The sequence below is a fragment of the Mus caroli genome, chromosome 9 (genome assembly GCF_900094665.2).
Source record: "Mus caroli chromosome 9, CAROLI_EIJ_v1.1, whole genome shotgun sequence".
Lineage (NCBI taxonomy): Eukaryota > Metazoa > Chordata > Mammalia > Rodentia > Muridae > Mus > Mus caroli.
Window position 1 is genome coordinate 97563538 of NC_034578.1, and position 5637 is coordinate 97569174.

The window sequence follows — 5637 nt, forward strand, 5'->3', positions numbered from 1 at the left end:
AGAGAGAGAGAGAGAGAGAGAGAGAGAGAGAGAGAGAGAGAGAGAGAGAGAGAAAGTTCTGAATAATGAATGTTTAAATATTGACGAAGGTTTGACACTAAGCTGTGAGGGAGTGTGTTCGGGCACAGTAGCGCCTCTGCAGCAGGATGCGCAGGGAGTGGGCAGAGGTGGGGAGCTAGACTAGAACCTCTAGGGCTCCTTCCAACAACAACCTTCCCTGAATCTGTGACGCATTATTGAGTGTGTGAGGAGCTGGAGCAGACAGGCACTAGACTTGGATGGAGTCGTCTCGATGCCACAGGAAATCGTTGATTTATTGGTCTTCATTTCCTGATTCCTCCTCTCAACCCATTTGCAAACAATGTATTCAGAAACTGCAATTTCTCTCTCTCTCTCTTTTCTAAAGTATATTTCCCTAGATATCCTCAAGGGTGGCTCGCCGCCTCCGCCTTCTTAGGAGGATATTAAAAATCCATGGTGAAGGATGGACTTCTTCAGCATGCATAATGCTGTGTGTGCTTGGTGCACAGTAGGTTCGCATGCAATTATGATTCCTTTCCTAGGGCCACCCCCTTCCCTGAAAGCTCAAGTTCATTGTTTTTCTCAGACATAGGTCCCAGGAGGTTGAAAACCTTGTCTCTAGAGTCAGGAGGATGGAGAACTAGTGAATGAGCAGGGGAAATTGAACAGCTGCCTAGTAGGACTCTTGTAGGGTTTTACTGACAGACAATGGGGGCTCCAGGAGCTCTTAAGAATGGAAGATGTGTCTACGGCCATACCACCCTGAAGGAGCCCGATCTCGTCTGATCTCGAAAGCTAAGCAGGGTCGGGCCTGGTTAATATTTGGATGGGAGACCTCCTAGGAATACCGGGTGCTGTAGGCTTTAAGAAAAAAAAGGAAAAAAAAAGGAAGACGTGGGCTCCTGAGGGAAGGTGACCTTTCTCAGGGGCATTTGCTAACCTATCTGCAAGGTGAGCTTGGCTTTGAGTTGTCAGTCTGTCCCTCTGCCTTCAAGTCAAACTCAGAGTAAATAATCCCTGACTGTCACATTAGAAGGAAGGCATCATACTCCAAGCTTGTCAACTCTCATTCTTTTTGTGTGGTTAGAGAAGGATGCCCTTCCCTGCCTCACTGGCTCAGCCTCCATCTTGCAGAAGATGAAAATCTGCCATTAGCGTTAGCTACATCCAAATCTCTGATTCAAACACACTCCCTTTCACTGGGCCTTCACTAACATGACAGTGTAGACTTGAAAGGGTTTAAATTCTTCCCAGGCAAAAAAAAGTAGGAGACTCGGTACATGGAAGAGTAGAGCAGGCAGCGGCTTTGAAGAATGGCCGCAGAATGGCTGCAGTGCCCTGGGCTTCAGGGGAGCTTGAGATGTTCCCTCTTTGCTGCACCACACATACAATTTCAGATGACAGAGAAGTTGGGAAGCCTCTGAGGGAAGATATCTAGGTTCTCCAACTGGCCTAGTGAAAGGGTCATGGGTCATCTTGCCATCCCACCACCCAGCAGTGACCGTGGCATCCACTCATCCATAGGCTCCAATCCCTCACACAGACCTTCGATCACCTTGCAGTGCCTCATGCTGCAACCAGCAGTCTGGCTGCTCATATGGGCTTGTTGAAGCCTGCCTTCAGACACAGGCAATTCTGCAAGTGGGAAGGATATCTCAATGGAAAATATCAAAGCAGATAACTGAAGGATGATACCTAAAATTGAGATCACTATTCCCCTGAAAGGGAAATGTTACACTCATGGAAAAGATCAGAATGCTATGAAAACACACATAGGCAAACAGATAATAGCCAGTACAAAACATAGCAGCCCCATGGTGGAGCTGAAGATGGGCAAAGAGCCTACAAATCCCAACAGTGCTGAGTTCACGCTGCTTGCCTGCACACCTTGACATTCATAGTAATTCTCTGCTGGCTACATAGTCCAAAGCCTGGGCTATATAAGATACAGTCTCAGTAATAATAATAATAATAATAATAATAATAATAATAATAATAGAAAAACTAAAATACAGAGATATTTTTTAAGTTAGCCTGTCCAAGTATTTTCATACCTACTTCCAAAACAAAAGAAAGAACTGGTAAAATGAATCAAAATTTCCCCAAAAGTGTTACAACGAATATTATCATGATGAAGAACATTAGACTAAAATTTCCATGCAGTACCTAGGTACATTTTTTTAAATTTTATAGATCAAGGAGAACTAAAATCTTCCAAAGACAAAAGTCAAGCCAAATTGAACATAAAATCAGGAAAATCAGATTATGACTGGACACCCCAACAGCAGCACCAACATTTCAGTGCCTTCAAATTTCACAGAAATGGGATTTTTAGCTTAGAACTCATTCCTAGACATTTGGAGTACAAGAGCTGAGTAATGGGCTCTTCAGACGGGTGAACATACAGACTGTACCTTCCAAGCGCACTTAAAAATAAAAAATCTCTGAAGGATGCACTCAAGTTAAAAGAGGAGCAGGCCATTAAAGATGAAGACCTAGACTCAGGAGAAAAGGGAAGGCAGATATGATGGTACCCTCCCTCCAGATCTTAACCCATATTACAACATACAGCAAGAGAGGAAATGAGATCTGAGTCAAAGTGTGACCGTGGGCGGGGATGGGTCACCTGGGTTGAGTCGTCTGGACCATCCATGCACTTGCAAGATGACACTGATTACTTCTGAGCCAATTGAGTTTGTGTATGTGTGTGTGTGTGTGTGTGTGTGTGTGTGTGTATGTATGTATATATGTATATATACATATATATATAATAGGTAGAAAATTGAGTGAATAAAAAAGTAGGAAATTATTAACTCAATTTTATAGAAGTATATATAAAGGCAAATAACCATATAACTCTACATGGCTCAGTAATGAAAAATAGTTGCATGAATATGATAATCTAAAGATAATTATGGATTTAACCACAAAGTTAATTACATATATCTATAAATATACATTTATACACATTTGACAAACAAAATGAATATACATTCTGTATTACACATATAGAAGTGTCTGAAACTCATATGTAAAAATCAAAATATTGTAGATAAATAACAGAACAAAATAATGAATACAGGGATAGATTGTCCAAGAAGGGAGAGAACACAGAAAGGACAAAATAAGAGAATGAAGCCGTACTCAGCCACCATCAAGGGAGTCACACCTTATTCAGTACCATCAAGGAAGTCACACCCTCCTCGGTCTTCATCAAGAGAGTCACACCCTACTCAGCCTCCACCAAGGGAGTCACACCCTACTCAATACCATCAAGGGGGTCACACCCTGCTCAGCCTCCACCAAGGGAGTCACACACCCTACTCAGCTACCATCAAGGGAGTCAGATGCCACCAGCATTTAAACTGATGCCCATTATATTCACACAATTTAGAAGTTTACAGACACAAGGACCAGGAAAAGGGCTGAGGAATTGGATGGGCTGGGAAAGGCAACATAAAGCTGTCTTGTTGTTATTGTTGTTCTTTCATTTAAAAAAAAATCTCATTGAATTCTTTTAATCCATTACTAGAAAAAAATAAAAATCAGCTTAATAAAGAGAAAGCACCTATTCCTACAAACAGACCCACTGCAACATGAAACAGGAGAGTACTAGACTGCCCCTTGGCATGGGCTGAAGAGAGGTTAAAGGGAACGCCAGACACCTGCTTCACTCTGGCTGGGCACCAATGTTTTCCCTGTACAGGGGTGACAGCTGTCTGTTTCCTTTTCTACAGAATGGAGTGGGGAAGGTATCAAAGATGGCAGTTTTAGTGGGTTAGTTAGAAAACCCCTGTTTGGGGTTAAAATAGAAGTAAAAGTTAGTACAACCATAGCCACATTAGGGTCCTTTTATAAAAATACAGAGCCATGGAAAGGAACCATTTTGATATTTTTCCCAAGTCTCTCGGACAAATTTGAACAAAGGGACCATTGCAACCACAGGGTTTTCCCACCACGCTACCCAGTGGAATCTGTTTCACATTTTGTGGGTACCAAGGATGTCCAATTAGGTTCTGGAGTGGACTAGGTGCAGAGCAGAGCCTAAGGGCTCAGCTCACCTTGCTGAGTGATGAGATCGTGTGTCTGGCATAGCTTGGCAACCGAAAGTGCTGACCATGTGAACCTAAGGCTACAGCGAGGCCCTTTCATGGGGCAGCCCACAATAAACCACTTCATTGGGCATTCTGAGCTATGGTCTGTGCTGGGAGAATGACCAGAAGCACCAACAGATACATTAAAAAATAGTTCCCCAAAGAAGCAGGAACTGTCATTTAAAGACTGAGTATAAAAGGGCACAGGGTGAGAAAATTCACAACAAAGGAGACTGATCGCAAATGGTGGCTATACCAGCCTGACGCTGTGTCTCCCAGATTCTCACTAACACATCAGTAAAAACTGGAAATAAAAACTTGAAAGCTACTACAAAGACTATAGCTTGACACATGACGAAACATTGAGAGAATTTTGCCAATTATAAAGCCACAGGAGTGGAACCCCAAAACACAGGAAGCAGTTTTCATAGATCCTCTCCTCCTCCTCCTCCTCCTCCTCCTCCTCCTCCTCCTCCTCCTTCTCCCCCACCCCGTCCTCCATTTTCTTCTTTTCTTTTTTCCTTTGCCCCCAAACATAAAGTAAAGCAGGGGAAAGATTCGGTCCTGTCTCAGCTGTATATAGAACAGGCTTCCTCAGACCTTGTTCCCATTGTTGAGACTCAAAAAAGGATGATTTGGGCAAAACTCCTCCAATCCTACCCCACCCTGGAAACATATAATGAATAATGAATGTCTGGAGATACTTTGGCTCTCATCTGAGGGCATAAAGGTTGGTGTCATCTAGTGGGTAGAGAGGTCTGAGACAGTTAGACATCTTAGGATGTGCAGGGCCTTATCTAGAATAGACGTCTCCAGATCAAAGCCCAGGAGTGCTGAGGATAGGAAAACCCAGTCTACTACACAGGACCTAGTTTCTATTTTAGACAGTAGGAATGTGTTTCTCCATCCAATTGCATAATCAAATGTACGAGTGCCTCTGCCTTCCCCCTACCACACACACACAGGAGGGGGAAGGGGATCTGAGGGGGAGGAGAAGAGAGAGAAACAAATTGCAATACATTGAGTTTGAACATTGTAATATCGTTTGGTTTTAAGGACTTAAAAATCGGTGAGTATCTAGGTAAGAGGAAAAGGAAAAATGAGGGGCTGCAAAAATGGTTCAGTAGGTAAAGTATTTGACATGGGAGCTTAAGGCCCTGGGTTCCGTTCCCTAGTACCTATGTTCCAAGCCAGGTATGCACACCTGTAATCAGGAATGCACATCAAGTATGTAATCAAATAGGCACATCAGTGATCATATGGTATGTGTACATCTGTAATTGTGTGTGAACATCTGTAATCCAGTACGCACATCAGTAATTGAATACACACATCTGTAGTCGTTGCTTGGGAGGTAGAGACAGACAGGAGGACCCCCGGGGCTGTTGGCCTGCCCCTGCTCTAGCCAAATCAGTGAGCTCCAGTGTCTTAGTCAGGGTTTCTATTCCTGCACAAACATCATGACCAAGAAGCAAGTTGGGGAGGAAAGGGTTTATTCGGCTTACACTTCCATGCTGCTGTT

The 5637-nt window shown here is 43.3% G+C and overlaps 1 protein-coding gene and 1 non-coding gene across 2 annotated transcripts in view; one reads left to right on the forward strand and one right to left on the reverse strand.

The window, feature by feature from the left end:
- Ephb1 (EPH receptor B1) overlaps positions 1 to 5637 on the reverse strand; it is a 431927-nt gene that overhangs the window by 207305 nt on the left and 218985 nt on the right. The window lies entirely within an intron of this gene.
- Positions 766 to 884, forward strand: LOC115031970. Its single transcript, XR_003837628.1, has one exon. It is a non-coding gene; the product is annotated as a 5S ribosomal RNA (ribosomal RNA).